This window comes from Telopea speciosissima, chromosome 3 (assembly GCF_018873765.1).
Source record: "Telopea speciosissima isolate NSW1024214 ecotype Mountain lineage chromosome 3, Tspe_v1, whole genome shotgun sequence".
Lineage (NCBI taxonomy): Eukaryota > Viridiplantae > Streptophyta > Magnoliopsida > Proteales > Proteaceae > Telopea > Telopea speciosissima.
In genome coordinates, this window is record NC_057918.1 from 55,469,907 (window position 1) to 55,492,129 (window position 22,223).

General features: G+C 39.2%; 1 non-coding gene across 1 annotated transcript; it reads right to left on the reverse strand.

The window, feature by feature from the left end:
- Positions 1-14,243: 14,243 nt before the first annotated feature.
- Positions 14,244-14,349, reverse strand: LOC122657193. The gene has a single exon (XR_006332262.1). It is a non-coding gene; the product is annotated as a small nucleolar RNA R71 (small nucleolar RNA).
- Between the last annotated feature and the right edge of the window lie 7,874 nt (positions 14,350-22,223).

Genomic DNA, 22,223 nt, shown 5'->3' on the forward strand with positions numbered 1-22,223 from the left:
TCTGTTTAACCCATATCTCTCTTCCCTCTTCTCCCTTCTCTCTCTATTTAGCTCTGGCACGAAGAGATCACTCTTCCAAATTATGGATTTATTCTCATCAAAAAAAAAAAATTATGGACATATTTCCACGTGGCAGCTGGATGGTTTACTAGGCAATCTAGAGCATGAGGGATCACTGTTTCAATTATACCTCCACGTGGCAGTGGGTGGTTTACTATGGATCAGGATCTTCTCCAGCGAGCCCAGCGCCCAGGGCATGTCCAGGGGGCATCCAGCGATTGAGTTGTGTCGCACACATCTCGCACGCATGCCCTAGGGATGTGTGCAGCACCCTGGGTGTGCTGGGCTCCCTGGAGACGAGCTAAATTCAGTTTACTATGCAATCAACCGCTTGATCGTTGATTGGTGTCTTTCCGATTAGAATGCATGCCACCAGGAGGTCAAGGGATCGAGTAGTTTGCATAGTGTGCCAAAAAAAGGCACCCCTCCCCCTTTGGTAGTTGTAAGATCCTATTGGATGGTCTTAACCTTCCCTTTGTAGCTTAGATTATGATAGACCCAAAAAAAAAAAAAAAAATATGGGAAATTATAATTGTCACCCCCTGACGTTTGCCTATATTTTAAAGCACACCCACTAACTACCATAATATCAACTATCTCCCCTGTTTTACCAAACTAATTACACACAGACCCCCTACCATTAGTTAAGAGTTGTTAAGTGATGATGTCAACAGCTTAATATTTTTTAAAAGATAATTTTGCCCTTCTTAGTGGGCGAAGTAACTAATCTACCTTTTCAATTAAAACACCCACAAGCCCTTCTTCCTCACACTCAGTTGACAACCTTGGAGAACATTCACTCCAAACCTATAGTGTTTTGAAGAAGAGACCTACTCCAACGACTAAAGCAGCCGGCGTCAACCGACGAAGCTCTATAAGGCCCCGACGATCATCTTTCTCACTCCGGCGCATACAGTAGACGCCCCATTTCCTCTGTTACATGGGAATGTAAGTGAACAAGTTCATCTCAGCAAGAATCGACATGTTTGAGTGGACTAAAAAGGAGAGGAATTTAACCATTGTGACGAAACTTCAAAAACCTAAAAAGGAGAAGAATTTGAGTTTTGAGTCTTTTGACAGCTTTAATTTCTGATTCCTAGCGAATGGGATGATATTAGTTCTCAAATGGGATGATGTTCTGGCCCTACTATCCCTCTCAACTGGTGAAACTAAGAAATAAGATATGAAGGAATTTGGGCTGAAATGACCTTTTCTCTTAATTTGTCTGAGGCTTTGATGAGCACATTTATGTGTGAAATTTTAGGGCATAAATTATACATTTTACCACATTGAACGAGTTACTCGGTGCTTTCTTATGCTTTTAGGGTTTAGGTGAATTCTTGTGAAAATGAAGGAGATGATGCTAAGGAGATGTTTTTAAGCTTTTTAGAAGTGTAAATGGATGCATAGCCCATCGAGTCAGCTTCGCAATGGTTCAAGCGACACTTAATTCGAGTTGAAGCGAAGAAGTTATGGCCGTTTTAAGTAACGACGCGTGAAAATGGTCTGCAGGGGTTTATTTATAATTATTGACAGTCGGATGGGGACAAAGTGAAGCGGAAGTTCGGATTTTAGGAGCCTTAATGCAATTATTAGAAGTTACTTTACTGTACCCGAAAGATTCCAATTGGAAGGCTCGGACAGTCCAACTTCAACTTGAGATATCTTGGGCTCCCAACTCCGAATTGGATGAAATTTGGGTCTATTTTGTGTGATTTTCGCAAGGAACACAATGGTGAGACCTATATAATCACCCCATGTTCCACGTTTTCTGAAGGACAGAATGGGTATTTTATTTATTCTTGAAGGAATCCTAGTCATCACCCTTACTCTCTCTCTCCTTCAACTTCTTAAGGGCATACGGAACTCTACTTGGGATAGATTTATTTTGAAAGATATTTTCTCATCTATGGAAAGTTGAAAAATCAAAGATCTTTGATTTTATTGCTTGGAGAAGATATCTACAAAGAAAGGAAGCAAGTTAGAATTAGAAATTTATTTTCTAAAAATAGAAGGTCTATGTAAATAATCTTCTCTTCTTCTTCTTTCTATTTTTTCTTTTTTCTTAGGATTTAAGGCATTGTAAAAGAGGAAGGAGAAGAGAATATTCTCTTTTCTTAGGGAATATTTCTCCTACACTTCCCCCTTCTCTCTTCTCCTCTCTTCCCCTATAAATACCCCTTGCCCTTTGGGTTGTAAGAAGTTAGTAGTTTTTAGTTCAGTTTTTAGTTAGTTTCTAGTTCAATTTTAATTCAGTTTTTAGTGTAATTTTTATTTCATTCACTTAGTGAAATTTTCTCTTCTTTTCCTATTTTTGGCTTAAGTTCTTAGTTTTGATTTCAAGTTCTTAGTTTTGATTTCATAAGTCTAGTTTAATGGTTGTAATAGTTTTAGTTTAAAGCTTCCTAGTCTAAGTTCCTATGTTGATGACAAGACATGGAGATTTAGAGAGAGAAGCCATGGTGAGTTTATTCAAGTATTCAAGCACATCAAGGTATCTCATTCTCTAAACCCTTAATCTCATTCTCCCTTTCCTCTATCTCTCTCTATCTTCTTCTTCTTCTCCCTCTATTTCTTTTATTTTTTTTATATGGTTGTGGTATGTGGATGCACTTTTATTCTCTTATTTCTTTTTATGTGATTATGAAGTGTGGCTGCGTTTTTATTATTCCTTTCAATTCGCTTTAGTTTGATAGGTTAGATGCTCATGCGTTAGGACGCCAATTTAATCCCTTAATTTTGTTAGATGCTTATGAGTTAGGATGCATTAATTTTCATTAGTTTAATTAGTTTAATTTAACATTTTAATTTGGTCCACTTTGCATTACTTTTAAGTTAATTAAATAGAGTGGCGTATATCTCCTCGTGTTCGACCGTAGCTACGATTGACCGTACGCTGCGGTATTATTTTAACTCAACAGGCTTGATGAGCTCAACTTGTGTTTTTCATTATAAAGATATAAGACCTTGTTTTGTGGGGTGGGTGTGGTTGGATATGCAAGTTGGTTCAGAGGTGCTAGTTTAGTACCTCTTCATTACTCTTTGAAAGAAAGAATAATCGTGTTATCTCCCTGATCAACATGAAACCTATATATAATGAAGAACATGTCTCTAATTGGTCAACAGATGCTCTCTGTCTTCAAATTGTACTGTATTCTCCTGATCAATTTAATACTTCAACTAGTCTTCCCAACTGTTACTTTTATTTGTACAATATTTCCATCAACTTCAAGAAACCCCCCGACCCCCTTGGAATTTCCATTAACAAACTTAATTTCTCTTTTCCTAGAAAGTATTTTTATTGGAGGTGATGAGAGGAAGAATAAAAAATTATTCTTATTGTGTGCTGATGTTGAAGTCCAATGGTAAGAAATGATTTAGACTAGGTTTTTTATGTTTTAGTGTAAAGGGTATTTTGGTCAAAAGAATTTTAGAGGTTAACACCATTCAAAAATGGGTAACAGTTGATATTATGGTAGTTAGTGGGTGTGCTTTAAAATATAGGCAAACCTCAGGAGGTGGCGTTGGTAATTTCCCAAAAAAAATAGGAAAAGAGCTGCTTGACGTACGACCACCCGCCCCATATGAAATGAAATATCTTACTCATGTTGGATGCCCTAGCGTTTATAGGTTGGAGCCCAAACACGTAACAAAAAAATCGGATCAGTACCTCTTGCATTTAAAATCATAGTACAAAAATTATAATTTAATTGGAAAGGGAAACTGGTTACCTTAGAACCTCAAACGAAATTCCTCCTTTTGATTATAGTTCTTCCACACCCGAACAACGTTAGGAACCAACCTCTTCAACACTTGAATGGGTCGAAACTCCAAAAGGACACACACAATCTCTCTTTTAGGGTTTCAAAAACCCTAACTCACAAGGCTCTCAAAAAGGGAGAGGGAGAAAGAACAATGGATTAACTATTGAGAGAGGAGGGCTGACAGATAGTGTGGTAGCCTCCCTCTCCTCTCTATTTATAAAAAGGGAAAATGTTCTCTGTGGGGGCCGTAGCCCGTAGGCCATGCCCAGACACAAGGGGCAAAATAACCACCCTGCCACCCCCCTCGAGATACCAACACGTGTGCTCTCATTGGCTGTCGTGCGTGCGTGGCCCCTGCGCGCCCCCGCAGAGAACGTTCCCCCTTATAAAAAAATTTCAATCCTACTTTTTTTTTTTTTTTGGTAAGCATTTGAATCCTACTTTGGGGGTTTCTAATATGGTATGTAATTAGGATTCTAAATCCTACATTCCATGTTCCCAACTCTTAGATAGTTTCTAATTCCTAGTTTACCACTAATATGCATAAAAACCGCCCACCAATGGGCGAATGATATGTGCAAAGGAGACCGAACAAAACCACAAACCATAATAATAGCCACCATGGTCCATGATGATCCTAATTTCCCATAACAGGAAAATTTCCATTGGCGATCGGATTCCTCATAATGAAAGAAAACCATCTGCATCGAAGCTTTTCCTAGCAAGACTCTCTGCATACATCTCCTACTATTCAGAACTTCCACAAGGATTCACCTTCCTTCCCAGGATCTTCAACCAGGAATCAAACTACTCCACCGACTATCCTATAACTAAGGAGGTAAGATGTAAGGTACATTATGTTCAACCTTAAGTAGAAATTCTCTCAAGTTATTGCTCTTTCAGCATCCTTGCTGTTGCTCTGAGTCCTGATTTAAGCATCAGAGAGTCCCCACTAGAGTCTACTCTGGCCCTCTCTACTACTTACATTTTGGTCTACTGTGTGCAGGTCTCCCCACCAAGACAAATTTCAGTGGCAACAGATTAGAGCTGTCTATGGGAATGAAGGAGCAATCGTAAAGGAGACCTATCCTTTTACTATGATGACTAAAAACACACGACATTCAAATAGGAAGTCAAGTTAGGGTCCCCCTCCTCTTCCTCTTCCCCCTCCACCGAGAGGACCCGAGGCAAATCCCCTTGAAAAAGATCAAGCCCTCAATGAATAGAACCATGGGTTGCAGGGTCCAACAACTGCCGGAGTGTAGCCCCTCACAATGCCCAACTTCCATATCCTCAAGCTCTGATGATATTTGAACACTTCGCCACTCTGAAACAACAAATTCATGACCTTGCATTGGTCGTTTGAGAAATCGCAAATGTGGTGACCGGAGCCCCCGAGCGCGAAGCTTTAAATCATGTCAATCGTAATCCTGGAAACCATGAAGAGCACAAACACACTAGACACAACCGAGCCCATACCAAAGAAGCCCACAGCAGGTCGAGCTCCAATAAGTCTGATGCTAGCCGAAGTCAACCTGTCCAAATGGGAAGTTAAGCCGAAGCCCCAAGGAGCAAAATAGAAGAACCGTGAGACAGGGAGTTCAATCGAGGCTGAACTGAAGTCCCAAGGAGCCAAAGAGAAGAACCATGCGGCAAAGAGACTGACCGAATATTAGATCTCTAGATCCAAGAGCTCAACAAATGGGTCAACAGAGTCATGTGAGGCCAAGGAGGATTGGACAAGCTAGACTACACAAACGAAATAGAGTTCAGATCAGCTACCCACATGGGCAAGAAATTTTACACCCCACATGCCCTCTTTACGTGACATCTGTCCAGTGGCAAACATAATTAAATAGAATAAATAGAGCTGTTAGTTCCTTATTTCAAATTTTCTTTTTGTTCTTATCTAATTTCTTCTCACTAATTTGCCAAATGTGGCCAATACGTTTCTCCTTGAAACACTATTCCTCTTCTGCACTCAAAAACACACAGCCGGGAAACCTCTCATGTCTCGCCGAGTACGGAAGTTGCCCCTTCTCCCTTCCCGTCTCCCTCTCTCTCTCCCTCTCTCTCTCTCTCTCTCTGCAAATCGAAAGTTCGAGAAGATAAAGTAGCCGCTGCATATGCTGTATTTGACAGGAAACATCTCGTATCTCACCTCTGAAATTTTTGGATTTAGATCATCATCCAAAAAACCTAGATCTGAAAATTGGGAACAAATCATCATCCAGAGAGAAGAAAAGAATGGGTTCTGAAAAGAAAAGCTATTCTTTCTTTCTTTCGAACAAAAAACTAAAAATTTGTAGAGATTCAATTCAAGATGGGATATTACAGCGTGAAGAAATCTAACATTTTGTTTATGAGTTCGGAAGATTCTGATCCGGGCTCCTTTGGTTTCCTTCCTAATTTGTCCAACCTTAAAGAGAATGACTTGGGATTGGAATTTTGGAAGCCATTACGAGAGCTCAAGTTGGAGCAGGAAAAAAAATACACCTTTTTAAAGATGGACATTGGTGGGGGCGGTGGTGAAGAAGGAAGTGGGAAAATTGAATATATATATATAAGGGATACAAACCGGTTGGATGATTTTACAGTGGAGAAAAAAATTAATAAATTCGAGGGAGGGAGAGAGATGAACACCACAACCGCAGAACTCCATTCCCATAAATCCCTCATCTCGGGTCTCTATTCACTATCGCAACCCCTTTGTTTTCCTTCCTAATTTGTCCAGCCTTAAAGCAAAATGACTTGGGATTGGGATTTGGGAAGCCATTTCAGGTCCTCAAGTTGGAGCAGGAAAAAAAAAATCTATGACGGAACAGGGGTGAGATGGCGTTGCAGAAGATTGGGGTGGAGCAGGGTCGAAGCAGAAGCAGTGGAAGGGAGAAATTGAGGGATGATATCAATGGACAAATTTTGTGCATTTAAAAATGCATAAGGGTTGTTCGGTTGTAGCCTAGCAATAAAGGAGTTGCAACGGCAACTTAAACTGAGTCCGATAGCGAGATACAAAAGGTTTCCAATGTCGAGTATGAAAGTTGCAGCGGCGACTTTTATCTTCTTCAACATCTGATTCGCGGAGACACAGAGGAGGGAGAAAGAAAATGAGGGGCGGGAAAAAATAAAAAAAAAAGGAAAAAAGGAGCTAACGGATACGGAGACGGTTCTCATCTCCGTTTAGTTCTGTTAGCCATTGGACAGATGTCACATAGAGGGGCAGGTGGGGTGTAAAATTTTCTACCCATGTGGGTAGCTAATCTGGACCCTCTTGGACGAGGTCATAAAGATACCCATTCCTAAGGGTTCAAGATGATGCCCAACGAGATGTAGGACAGTACTGCAAACCCTATGGATCAACTGGAGAGTTTCAAGTCTATAATGATACTCCAAGGGCCCCCCGATGCTATTATGTGCCAAGCTTTCCCAGCCACATTAAGGAAAGCGGTATGATAATGGTTCTCATGCCTTAAACCAAAGTCTATCAAGAATTGGGAGTTCAGCAAAGCCTTCATTAGCCCCTTTCTATGTAGTAGAAGCCATAGGAAGATTGCAGTCAATCTAATGGCCATGAAACAAAACGATGGTGAAACCCTTAGGGAGTGCGTTACTCAATTCACCAAGGAGGCATTGGAGGTGAGGGAGTTAGACCTAGCAGTAGAGTTTATGATACTCCTATGTAGAATTACTGATGCCAAACTCCAATTCTCACTATTGAAGAAGCAACCGGAGAACATGCAATAGCTTCTTGCCAGTGCGAAAAGTACAACAATAAGACCGAACCAATGACAATACAAAAGGACCTCAAAAGAGGTAGCTCAGACAAGAAGAGAATGAAAATAGATTAGAAGGAAGCCCGAGTAAGTAAGAACAATAGGTAACACTCTTACCAAAGATCAAGTTGGACAAGGAGCCCTCCAAAGACCTCCAACAGATTCACTCCTCTCACCCACAAGAGGTCAGAGATATTGATGGAGATCAAGGATGAGGACTTTGTCAAGTGGCCAAATGTCACACCCCCAAACACATAGACCCAATGGGGCCCATGACACCAAATCAAGCTAAGGTCACACAAGGAACACCATGCTCCAACAATCATTAATCAAAATGTAGTGGAAGATTAAATGCAATTATAACAAAACAAACAATAGAGTAATAACCAACTACATAAAAGAAAATGGATATGATGGTTCTATACATTCAATTATACATCACCATTCAAAAGTGGCTACTCAGAAGTAGGCCAACTAAAATTACAACATTTTCCAAAATAGAACTACACTTTATAATTGTCAAGATTACATTCATCTATCAAGGGTAGAACCTTCCACTCACAAAATCCATGATTATAATTGTTGACTAAAAATCCAACATCAAAAGTAAAGGATCTATGCATCCCCTACGCCTCTTCAGAGATGGCAACACCTTTGCCTTTCTCATGTCTTCCTTTATTTGTACAATGTAAACATTGAGGAGTGAAGCTTAAAAACCCAGTGAGTAATAAAACTCAACCATGCTACATTCATCACATTATAAGTATCATATATCGATATAAGAATCAGTTGAACATTGATACATATCATTATCCTTTTCTCTTCATTACGGTCAATGACAATATCATTGCATTTCATTTCATTTACTGGTATTCTCTTTAAATATTCGATTCATTTGCTAGTTAGCAATTTATTTCATTTAGTTGTCCTCAATGCCCAAAGTGGATGAGTACACCTTTCTATGGGTAAAAATACGCCTCTCTGTGGGTGAGAACACCTACTCTCTTATGCCAAAACCTATCCTTGGCCGAAGCCTCAAGATCCGGACTTTTCTCACCGAGACTTATATTGGCCAAAGCCTCAAAGAATCAGACTTCTCTTGGTATACTCAACATGGTTGTATGTTGGCCATATCTCTTTATCAGTTCTCCTTTCAATCATCATTTCTTTAAAGTCATTCATAATCAGTCAATCAATTTCAATTCTCCGTATTCTAACAATTCATTATTTTCTTTATTCAATAAGAAACATACAATCCAAAATATAAAAAGTAAAATCATAACATGAATAGGACGTAGGCATAGGGTTTAGTCATCATACAATCATATCGTACTTTGATTAAAAAAAAAATCAATCGATGACATCCATCCATCATATGTTACATTATTTATTAACCAACAACAGAGTTAGACTACTCAACAGTCAAGGATCACACTATGCTTTCAATTCCAAACAACGTTCAAAGCTTCAATCACTCAATCTCTCTTGAGGTCCTATAAGGGGGTCAAGATTCTACTTTAGAGGTTCATCTTTTGTATACAAGGACTGATAACCTTGCTAAACAAATCCCTCAAGTCAAACTTCCAAAAAGTCAAATTTGGGTTCTGATGGTTAATGCCGACGGTCGACCATTACATTGACCGTCAGAAAACAAAAAGTTCGTCGGTCGATCCGACAAGTAACCTTTATGTGTCAGTCGACTGTCAAGTGTCGCCGACCATCATGGTGAAAATCTTTGCTTGTGAGAGCAGAATTCAGCTGGGGTTGGGGTCAAGCATAAGCATTTTCAACCCAGATCAAAATACATGAATTAAACTCATACTAGAGTTCAAATCACACATGTAAAACCATTCTTGGATATACAAAACATCTCCAAAACAACTATGGAACTACATAACCATAAATCCAAGTAGATGGTTACCTCAAATCTTTCAATTGTTCTTCAACAAATGTGTTGTAGCTCCAAAATCCTCAAATTCCTCTTCAAGAATGGAATCAAACTCTCATACTATCTAAAATCTAACACTAACAACAATTTTACAACACTGATCAACCTTTTAAAGAAAAAGAGGCATTGATGAAAAGGTTGAAAGATTCAAAGCAAGACTGGTAGCTAAAGGTTACACTCAGGAGGAAGGGGCGGATTAGGAAGAGACCTTTTTACCAGTGGCAATGATGAAATCCATTAGGATTTTGTTAGCTATTACTGTATACTATGATTATGAGATCTGACATATGGATGTTCAAACTGCATTCCTTAATGGATTTCTTAAAAAAGAAATCTACATGCATCAACCAGAAGGATTCTCTACCATTGGTCAAGAGAACAAATCGTATAATTTGTTTAGATCCATATATGAACTTAATCAATCATCCAAAAGTTAGAACATTAGGTTTGGTCAAACAATCAAATCGTTTGGATTTGATCAAAATATGGATGAACCATGTATCTACAAGAAGGTCAATGGAGTGCAGTATGTTTCCTTGTGTTGTACATAGATGACTATCCACAACATTTTCAATGATGTGAGAATTCTGTCTTCTATAAAGATATGACTATCCACAAAATTTTCAATGAAATATTTAGGCGAAGCTAGTTACATTCTTGGAATAAAACTAATAAGAGACTGCAAGAGAAGGTTGTTGGGCTTATCACAATCCACTTATATAGAGAAGATTCTGGCTAGGTTTAATATAGAGAATTCAAAGAAAGGACACGTCCCTTTTAGACATGGAGTAAGTCTCTCCAAATCCCAATGCCCTCAATCACAAAAGGACATTGTATAGGTGAAGAGAATTCCCTATGCCTCCACAGTGAGAAGTCTAATGTATGCTATGTTGTGTACACTGCTAGACATATGCTATTCAATAGGGATTGTGAGCCAGTATCAGTCCAACCTTGGATGTGAGCATTTGGACCACTGTTAAGAATATCCTCAAGTATTTAAGAAATATTAGGGATTATTTCTTGGATTATGGAACTAATCATATGTCAGTGATGGGGTATACTGATTCTGATTTTCAGACCGACAAAGATGATAGAAAATCAACATTGGGGATGATTTATATGTTGGGTGGATGAGCGATTATTTGGAGAAGCGCAAAATAGAAGTCTACAACCAATTCTACCACTGAGGCTAAATACATTGCAGTTAGTGATGCAGTCAAAAAAGGTATTTGGTTAAAGAAATTTTTGCGTGACCTGGAAGTTGTTCCTGATCTAGTTAAAGGTCTTATTCACTTATATTGTTAAACAAGGGGGCTATTGCACAAGCAAAGGAGCCTAGGCCCCATCAGAGAAACAAACATGTACAACGGAAGTATCATCTGATTAGAGAGATTATCCAGCATGGTGATAGTTTCCAACAAAATATCTTAGAGTGAATATTTTTAAAGGGCATTCGTCGAGATCTTGTTCTTCTATTAGTTGACAAATTTAAAGCTAAATTATCTAGATGGAAGGGTGATCGGGTTGTAAATATTCATAGAAATTGATATTTAATTTATGCTTTTAATTTATTATTCATAATCAAATTGATATCTCTTTGTAATTTTTATGATTGTAGGCAATTGATGGCAGTCCGAGGATTTGAAGCACATTTGCACAATTTAAAGATGTTCGCAGATTAGGCATCAATGTGCGCGGATGATGAAAGCGCAGGAAACCGAACCTGATTTGATTGTCAAACTTGGTCTTAGAAATTTTGGAGGAGATAGATGTAAAAAAATAAAATTATTAAGTGTAAGGGCAAAAAGGGGATTTCCTGGAAGGAAAAGAGAAGAGAGGGATATTGTGAATTTTTCTCCAAGACACCCCCTTCTCCTCTCTTCCTCACGTTTCTCTCTCCCTATCTTTCCTTTCTTTTTCTTTCTTCTCTTTCTTCTCTTTCTTCTGTCTCCCTTTTTCCAAAACCCTTCCTATTTTCTCTCCCTTATTCCCAAATCTCTCTTTCCTATCTATCCTCTAACTCCCTCCACATGTCTCTCTCTCCCATTCTTCCTAAAATCTCTCTCAAATCCTCTCCTCTCCCCACGTTTCTCTCTCTTCCCTTGAATCTCCCATGGTTCTCTCTCTCCCATATCCCTTGACGATTCTAACTTTCCTAAACCCTCTCTCCCCAAAAACCCCTACACCGCTTTCTCCTAAATGGTCCTCCAAAATCTCTCTTTCCCATCTCCTAAATCTCTCTCCATCCTAAAAGCTTTCTTCCCTATTTTCTCCCTCCTATCTCTCTCTCTAACCCTTGCACCAATTCTGATTTCTTTCTTATCTCTCACTTTTCTCTCTCATCTCTGCATGTCTATCTCTCTCTTTCTTTCTTTTTTTAGATAAAATAATAAAAAGAAGAAGAAATCCACTCACTTCCTCACGAACTCTCTCTCTCTCTCGATTTTCTCCATCTCTCATGCTCTCTTTCGTTTTTCCCTTATTTTTCTTTTTAAGAATGGCTTCCTCCCTCCTAGAATCCTCTCTCCATAGTCCACGATCCAGCATAGCAGCCCACTTCCATCATCCCACCATTATTCTTCTTTTTTCCAATCCCTTTCTCCTCCATGGCATAGAGATCAACACCATCACCATTAGGGGTGTAAATGAATAGCCAAAATCCATTTTTGAATCCGTGTCCATCTCCGTTTAGCACTATCTGAATCCGTCTGAAAGCTAAATGGATGCGGATACGGATAGGCTATAGCTATCTGAAAAGCTATATTTACATGTAAACGGATAAAATATCTGATCCGTATCCATGTCTGTATCCATTTAGCACTATCTGAATCCGTCCGAAAGCAAATCAGATGCGGATGCGGATATAGCACTATCCGAGCCGAATCTGATCCGTTTACATCCCTAATCACCATTGCAGCCTCTTCAACCATCGATTCAGCCGCTCATCTTTGATTCGCCGCATCGTACACTTCACCGACCTCTTTGCACTTGTTGTGTTCCATGGAAGATCACCATTGCTGCCCCCTATCAGTTAGCCCCATGAGTGGCTAAGTATCTTCTGTCTTTAGGTGTAGATGAAGCATTGAATTTTGTTAATTAAATTCATGGATGATACATTTGATTGCTTGATGTTAAGACTTATAATTTGATTTCATTGAATGGATTTTAAATATAGTTTAGGGAATTTGTTTATGTGATTCATTTTCTTTATTCATGCAATGGTATTCCTGTGATTGTAATTGAAACCGATGATAGTCTATAACTGACTGAACTAAGCATGCTAAGCCAAAAGCGAAAGACGATAGTGATCGGCCAGATAGGTTATAACTAGGTCGAATTGTAATTTATCATTATGTGGTGTCATTAGGCTTGTCGTTGTAATGATCCATAAGTGTATGCCATAAATTAACTAATGAATCAATGTGGATTCGAAACCTGAAGACAGTCTCTCTCTTTCATCTCTCAAATTGATTTTTAGTATCCCATATAGTTAATTAAATTATTGCTTTTTGTTTAGTTTAATCAAAACCCGAAACGACTATATTTCATCCTTAGCATTTTAGCCTTCCAGTTCCCGGTGGATTCGATCCCTATTTACCACTGTTCTATTAGTTTTAATTATGATTTATTTTTGATCACATAACGACACGATCAAATTTTGGCGCCGTTGCCGGGGAACCGAAGCACAGTTTGCTAAGATTGTTTTATTTGTTTCTTTTTTTTTATTTTGTTTTTGTTTTAATTTTAATTATTTTTTAAAAGAAAAAAAAAACACAATCAGAATTTTTCCTTTTAATTTCTTCTTTAGTTTAATTTTAGTTAAGTCTAAGTTGCTTTTATTTTGTTTTGCAGGCAACCCAGTTTGTAGAGCAAGGACGAGTGTGCCATTTTCAGCCCAACTTGTTGAACTCGCATTCACTCCCCTTGCACACATTTTTTTATTTTTTTTCCCACTCTTTTATTTGGTTCTCATCATTGTTAAAGCAGAATTTTATTCTCTCTTCCCCTTGAGATCATATGTGTAATTTTCTTTTTATTGGTTATTTGTTCTTGGATTCGGCAAAGTTCAAGCGAGGATCGATCTTCATTGGAGCTAGGCATTTCAAGTATATACCCTATCTCCTCTATTTGATTTGCTTAGTTTGATTTTATGATGTCTTCCCATCTTGATTGTGAGTCTTTTTGTCATTAGTTTTTTTTTTTTTTTTTTATAGTTTTTAGCTTAGTTGATGTTTGGTCATCGTTCCTGTCATCCTACATTGACCGATTTAGACCTTGAAATTGAGACAACTTTGCGTTTAATTTGGAAAAATAAAAGAATGGGAGAGAACGAACCAAACCACCGCCCATTGAGTGAGCACTTCACTCCCTTGAGCTATACGTCGACTTCATGCATTAGGGTTCCTGCTACTCAGGCAGCCCAATATGAGATGAAGTCCAGTGTTATTTAGATGCTCCCATCTTTTTATGGACTTAACAATGACGAACCCTACAAACATCTAGATGAATTTTTAGAGATATGCTTAACTGTTAAAATCCAGAATTTTTCTGATGATGCTCTGAGGTTGATCTTGTTTCCATTTTCCCTCAAGGATAAAGCCAAACAATGGCTCAATTCCTTGGATGTTGTAGTGATCACTATTTGGGCGCAGATGCAAGAGTTTCTGAAAAAGTATTTCCCCATAGGTCGGACCAATCAGATTAGGCGAGTCATCACTAGCTTTTCGCAAATTGATGGTGAGTAATTTCATGAGACCTGGGAAAGACTTAAGGACCGGATTAGAAAGTGTCCCCATCATGTTGTACCTAAGTGATAGTTAGTTCAATGCTTTTATGATGGACTAACTGATAGACATAGACAGATGGTGGATGCTTCTTGTGGAGGTACATTCATGCATAAGAGTGAGAATGAGGCTTGACAATTATTTGAGACCCTGAGTGAGAATTCATTGCATCCTGTGTCGGCCTCTAGGACTGAAATTCCCATGACTGGACCCCAATGAAAAGGTGGCCTCTATGAGGTAGGTCAATCTGTGGCCATAAACACCAAAGCGGACATGCTCTCTCATAAGTTAGATCATTTGTTATCCATAGGGCAAATTCCTAAGCCAAATTTTCCTCAAACCTTTCAGGATGTGTGCACTCTTTGTGCCAATCCTTCTCATTATATGAGTGAGTGTCTCTTAGCTAGGCAATTCCCTGAATATGTTCAAGAACAAGCCCAAGCTGCACAGAGTTTCTCTAAACTGGGTAATGATCCATTTTCTAATACTTATAACCTTGGTTGGAGACAACCTAATGGATTCCAGGCTCCACCCTATAGGCAGAATTTTTCCAATCAACAGAATGCCTATAGAGAGCCGCAACAACCACTTCCTCCACCGCCTATGAGTTCATCATTAGAGGAAAAGGTGATGCGTGCCTTGAATGGGTTGGACTAGAACACTCAGCTCTTACACTTCCATACTCAATCTCTCACTAAGTTAGAAACTCAGTTGGGTCAGTTAGTTGATGCCATAAGTAGGAGAGAAGAAGGTCAACTACCAAGTCAAGTGGTAGGAAATCCTAATAGTCAGCCTAGTAACCAAGTTTTTCATAAACAAGCTAAGGCAGTCATGACTTTAAGGAGTGGCCGAGTATTGGGAACCCCTGAACAGAGTTCCCCTACAGAGAATTCTGAGAAAGAGGTGAGTTCAGAACCCAGTCCTAAAGCTTCCCCAGCTTCCAAGGACCATGAGATTGAACAAGTTGGGAGGGTAACAAACCTGATGTTTACATGCCTAGAGCCCCTTTTCCCTCTTGTTTAGAATCTCCATCTTCTTCTGCATTTGGCAAGAAGGGTGCAAGAATGGAAGAGATGATGGAATTGTTCAAACAAGTCTCGATCAACCTCCCCCTTCTAGATACCATCAAGCAAGTTCCAGCTTATGCTAAGTTCTTGAAGGACTTATGCACTCAAAAGCATAAGTTAAAGACCCACATTCCTAAGACTATCCATCTTACTGAGCAGGTTAGTGCAGTCCTGTCTAATCAACTCCCCCCTAAGCTTAAAGATCCAAGGTCCCCTCTTATATCTTGCACCATTGGCAACCTTACCATTGAGCGAGCGCTTCTTGATATAGGGGCGAGTGTTAATATTTTACCTAGCCCAGTTTATGATCATTTTGGGTTTGGAGAATTAAAGCCCACACAGGTTATTCTCTAACTTGCTGACCATTCCATTAAAGTGCCTAGAGGTTTCATTGAGGATGTGTTGGTTAAAGTAGATGAGCTCTATTTTCCAATGGATTTCCTAGTCCTTGATATGGAAATACATACTAATGGGAAACCACAGTCGATTATCTTAGGACGTCCATTCTTGGCTACTACCAATGCTTGCATCAACTGTACATCAGGTGCAATGGATATTTTCTTTGGTAATAAGAAGCTCCGATTGAACATCTTCAATACTTCTTTAGGGCCCCAATGTGAGGAAGAGTGCTTCTCCGTTGATGTTATAGATGAGGTAGTAGCAGAGTGCACATCGGTGATGTTAGCAGGTTACCCATTATAGCAGTGTCTGACCTTCTCTGGAGGTGATGATTTTGATATTGATGCATATACTAATGAGATCAATGCATTATTAGATGCCCCTACTCCTCCTGACCATCCTTCGTGGACTGTTAAGTATGAGTCACTTCCTCCCCTGGCTGAGAAGCCACCATTGAGTTCTATTGAGTCCCCACCGGTGTTGGAATTGAAACCATTGCCTGATTCATTGAAATATGCTTTCTTGGGATCGAATGAGACGCTACCTGTCATCATTGCTTCCAACTTGACATCTGATCAAGAAAGTAAATTATTGGGTGTTCACAAAGAACATTAGGCTGCCATCGGGTGGTCCGTGGCTGATTTGAAGAGTATTAGCCCATCGATTTGTATGCATTGTATCTACTGTGATGATGGGGCTAAACCTTTCCGGGATGCGCAAAGGAGATTGAATCCTAACATGCGCGAAGTTGTCAAGAAAGAGGTGGTGAAATGGTTAGATGCAGGCATTATTTACCCCATCTCTGATAGCAAGTGAATGAGTCCCACTCAGGTTGTGCCTAAGAAATCGAGCATCACTATCATTGAGAACGACTAGGGTGACAAGGTCCCTACTCATAAAACCACAGGTTGGTGGGTATGCATTGATTATAGGAAATTGAACGTTGTCACCCGCAAGGACCACTTCCCTCTCTCTTTCATAGACCAAATACTTGAGAAATTAGCAGGCCAAAGCCATTATTGTTTCCTAGATGGCTATTCAGATTACAATCAGGTGTCTGTGTAACCAAAGGACCAAGAGAAAACCACTTTCACATGCCCCTATGGTACATTCATTTTTAGGCGGATGCCTTTTGGTTTGTGTAATACACCCGCCACCTTCCAGAGATGCATGATGTCTATCTTCTTTGACATGGTGGGGGAGTTTCTCGAAGTCTTCATGGATGATTTTTCTGTATTTGGGTCATCCTTTGATGATTATCTCCTAAAATTGACTAAAGTCCTGAAACGTTGCATGGAGAAAAATCTGATTTTGAGTTGGGAGAAGAGCCACTTCATGGTTCAACAAGGGATTGTGCTTGGTCACATTGTGTTTCAATGTGGGATAAAAGTTGATAGGGCTAAAGTGGATTTGATTACCAAGCTCCCACCCCCCGCTTCTGTTTGGCAGGTCTGTTCCTTTCTAGGCCATGCAGGCTTTTATATGTGGTTCATTAAAGACTTTAGCCATATATCCAGACCCTTGTGCAATCTACTTGCCAAGGATGCACATTTTGTCTTTGATGATGCCTATCTCCAAGCCTTCAATGGCCTTAGAGCTTTATTGTCTACAACACCCATAATCCAACCCCGGATTGGTCGCTGCCATTTGATATTCTGTGTGATGCATTTGACTATGCGGTTGGAACTGTGTTAGGACAGAGAGTCGACAGGAAACCCATTGTCATGTATTATGCTAGTAAGACCTTCTCAGAAGCTCAATTGAATTATACCATGACTGAGAAAGACTTGCTAGCTGTAGTGTTTGCTCTCGATAAATTCCGGTCTTATCTCTTAGGATCCAAGGCTGTGGTGTATTCTGATCATGCTGCTCTTAGGCATTTACTTGTCAAGAAAGACACGGAACCTAGATTGATTAGATGGATTCTTCTACTGCATGAGTTTGATTTAGAAATTTGGGACAAGAAAGGTTTTAAAAATGTGGTAGCAGATTATCTGTCTAGGATCTTAGTTGAGGCTCCCTCCACTACTGAGTTGGTTAGAAAATCCTTCTCTGATGAGCAATTGTTTGCGGTTTCTCATACTCCTCCTTGGTTGCACATATTGTGAACTATCTGGCTGTTGGGAAGCTTCCTGATGGTTGGAGTAAGCAAGAGAAAGATAGATTCTTCTCACAGTTGAAGTTCTATTATTAGGAGGATCCGGAATTGTTCAAGTACTGTCCTGACCAAGTCATTCGCGACTGCGTCCTTGAGAGTGAGTTTTATAGTATCCTTACCTTTTGTCACACTCTTGCATGTAAAGGGCATTTTAGTGGCAAGAAAACTGCTGCCAAGGTTTTACAGAGTGGTTTCTTTTGGCCTACTATTTTTAGAGATGCCCATGAGTTTTACCGTAATTATGTCCAGTGTCAGAAAGTCAGAAATATGTCTCGTAGAGATATGATGCCCTTGTTGAGATCTTTGATGTGTGGGGTATAAATTTCATGGGACCTTTTCCTTCGTCTTTTGGCCTTGAGTATATTTTGGTTGTGGTAGACTATATGTCTAAGTGGGTTGAGGTATTAGCCACTCGAACCAATGATCACAAGGTGGTGGTTAAGTTTGTATAGAGCCATATTTTCAGTCGCTATGGATTTCCACGTGCCATCATTAGTGATGGTGGCTCTCATTTTAAGCACTACATTTTTGGGGCTTTACTATGGAAGTATTCTATTACTCATAAGGTTGCCACGCCTTATCATCCATAGACTAGTGGTCAAGTAGAGGTGTTCAATAGGGAGATCAAGTGCATTCTTGAGAAAACGGTTAGGCCGGATAGGAAAGATTGGTCGTTGAGACTCGATGTCGCATTGTGGGCCTACCATACTACTTATAAGACTCCGATTGGCATGTCCCCATACTGGTTGGTATTTGGGAAAGCTTGTCACTTACCTGTCCAGTTGGAACACTGTGCTTTGTGGGCCATGAAACGGTTAATTTTGATATGGTCAAAGCTGGTTCCACCCATCGTCTTCAACTCTTAGAGTTGGAAGAGATGCGCAATGATGCGTATGAGAGCACACATATTTATAAGGCTAGGACAAAGGCTTTTCATGATAAACATATTGTCCGTAAGTCTTTTGAGGTTAACCAGAAAGTTTGGCTTTTCAATTTCAAATTACGCTTATTTCCTGGTAAGCTTCGTTCTTGATGGGATGGTCCCATTGTTGTCACCCAAGTGTCACCCCATGGTGCTATTAATATTCAAAATCAGCAAATAGGGCACACTTTTACAGTTGATGGTCAGCGTCTGAAGCCCTATGTGGATGGTATTACAGATAAGCAGGTCATTGAGTCTGTAAATTGATCCAATTTATGAGTTTTCTTGAGCTCCCACTCTTTGTTTGGCTGAAGACAGTAAACTTAGCGTTTGTGGGAGGCAACCCACCATTTTACTTTAGTTTTTGTTTTTCGTAGATTTTCAGGTAAACAGTAGATAACCATGGCAAGTGCGGGTTGATGGTCGTAGCGCTCTACTTCACAAGGTTGTATTGCTCCTTTCCTTTGTTTTTATTTGTTTCCCATTGTTTTATATTGTCATATTCTTTTGCATGCCATTGGGGACAATGTCATTTAATTTGGGGAGGGCACAACTTTGAACTCTGATCTTTATTGCGAATTCATGCTGAAATTTTTTCCAATCTAGAGCATTCAATGTCGTTATCAGGAGTTATAACAGGTGATTCTAGAGTTTGTTGATGTTTTTACTAGTTATTTAAACTTAGAACATTATATCTCTTCCATTGTTGGTTAAATTTTTGCTTGAGATATGGATTTTCATCTTTAGTGAATGTTTATGATGATTCATGTGTAAATATGCAAGCCTTTTTAGTTGAAAAATTTTCAAAATCATGCATTTATGACTTCCTCCTTAGTAATCGGGCCTCTTTGTCACAAGCATTGAATTTCGCGTCAAACCGTTGGAATGCCTATAAAAAAATAAAAAATAAAACTTCCTACTCAGTAATCAGTTCTCTTTGTCACAAACATTGAGCTTTGCGTAAAATGGTTGGAAAGTTGAAAAAAAAAAAGTTTGACTCTTCAATCCAGTCTTGACTTGTAGCCTATTTGGGTTGAGTAAGTAAGTCCGAGGGGTGTTTTTACACCTAATTCCTTAAAGCCATCTGGCTTGAGAGTAATTGACCCAAAGCTCGCTACATGATCCATCTAGAAAGCTTAAGGGGTCAGGACATTGCACGGGTTGAAGAAGTTAAAAAAAAAAGAAAAAAAATATAATAAAAAAAAATAAAGCATGATAATGAATAGTGAGCTTGTGTAACACATGGACATTATGACATAGCTTAAGATGAATGATTTTGAATGCATGAGTAGGAGTTGGCTAACTTGGAAGAGTTTCTTGTTCTTTGTTTAGATTTCTATTGGATTTTATTGACATGCTTAAGGGTCCTTGCTATTGATTCATTGATGATGATTTACTTGCTTCTGAGTGGTTAAATTAAGCTGAAGGAGTGATAAGCAGAGTAGTTTTTATTTTCTTTCACTCGAGACGAGTAAAAAATGCAAGTTGGGGAGTGTGATCGGGCTGCAAATATTCATGGAAAGTGATATATAATTTATGTTTTTAATTTATTATTCATGATCAAATTGATATCTCTTTGTAATTTTTATGATTGTAGGCAATTGATGGCAGCCCGAGGATTTGAAGCACATTCGCACGATTTAAAGATATTCGCAGATTCGGCATCAATGTGCACGGATGATGAAAGTGTAGGAAACAGAACCTGACTTGATTGCCGGACTTGGTCTTAGAAATTTTGGAGGAGAAAGATGTAAAAAAATAATATTATTAAGTGTAAGGGCAAAAAGGGGATGACATGGAGGGAAAAGAAAAGAGAGGGATTTTGTGAATTTTTCTCTAAGACACCCCCTTCTCCTCTCTTCCTCACGTTTCTCTCTCCCTATCTTTCCTTTCTTTTTTTTCTTCTCTTTCTTCTCTCTCCCTTTTTCCAAAATCCTTCCTATTTTCTCTCCCTTTTCCCCAAATCTCTCTTTCCTATCTATCCTTTAACTCCCTCTACATGTCTCTCTCTCCCATTCTTCCTAAAATCTCTCTCAAATCCTCTCCTCTCCCCCACATTTCTCTCTCTTCCCTTAAATCTCCCATGGTTCTCTCTCCCAGATCCCTTCACGATTCTACCCTTCCTAAACCCTCTCTCCCCAAAAACCCCTCCACGGCTCTCTCCTAAATGGTCCCCTAAAATCTCTCTTTCCCATCTCCTAAATCTCTCTCCTTCCTAAAGCTCTCTCTTCCCTATTTTCTCTCTCCCATCTCTCTCTCTAACCCTTGCACCAATTCCGATATCTTTCTTATCTCTCACTTTTCTCTCTTATCTCTCCACGTCTATCTCTCTTTCTTTCTTTCTTTTTTCAGATAAAATAATAAAAAAAAGAAGAAATCCACTCACTTCCTCACGGACTCTCTCTCTCTCTCTCTCTCGATTTTCTCCATCTCTCACACTCTCTTTTGTTTTTCCCTTATTTTTCTTTTTAAGAATGGCTTCCTCCCTCCTAGAATCCTCTCTCCAGCATCCACGATCCAGCATAGCAGCCCCCTTCCATCATCCCACCATTATTCTTCTTTTTCTAATCCCTTTCTCCTCCACTGGGTTTTCTGGACAGCATTGTGCAGAGATCAGCACCATAACCATTACAGCCTCTTCAACCATTGATTCAGCCGCTCATCTTTCATTCGCTGCATCACACACTTCACTGACCTCTTTGTGCTCGTTGTGTTCCATGGAAGATCACCATTGCTGCCCCCTGTCAGTTAACCCCATGAGTGGCTAAGTATCTTCTGTCTTTAGGTGTAGATGAAGCATTGAATTTTGTTAATTAAATTTATGGATGATACATTTGATTGCTTGATGTTAAGACTTATAATTTGATTTCATTGAATGGATTTTATTGCTAAATCGAGTTTAGGGAATTTGTTTCTGTGATTCATCTTCTCTATTTAAGCAATGGTATTCCTGTGATTGTAATTGAAACCGATGATAGTCTATAACTGACTGAACTAAGCGTGCTAAGCCAAAAGTGAACGACGATAGTGATCGGCAAGATAAGTTATAACTAGGTCGAATTGCAATATATCATTCTGAGGTGTCATTGGGCTTGTAGCTGTAATGAACCATAAGTGTATGCCATAAATTAACTAATGAATCAATGTGGATTCGAAACCTGAAGACAGTCTCTCTCTTTCGTCTCTCAAGTTGATTTTTAGTATCTCTTATAGTTAATTAATTATTGCTTTTTGTTTAGTTTAATCAAAACATGAAACAACTATATTTCATCCTTAGCATTTTAGCATTCCAGTTGCCCGTGGATTCGATCCCTATTTACCACTGTTCTATTAGTTCTAATTAGAATT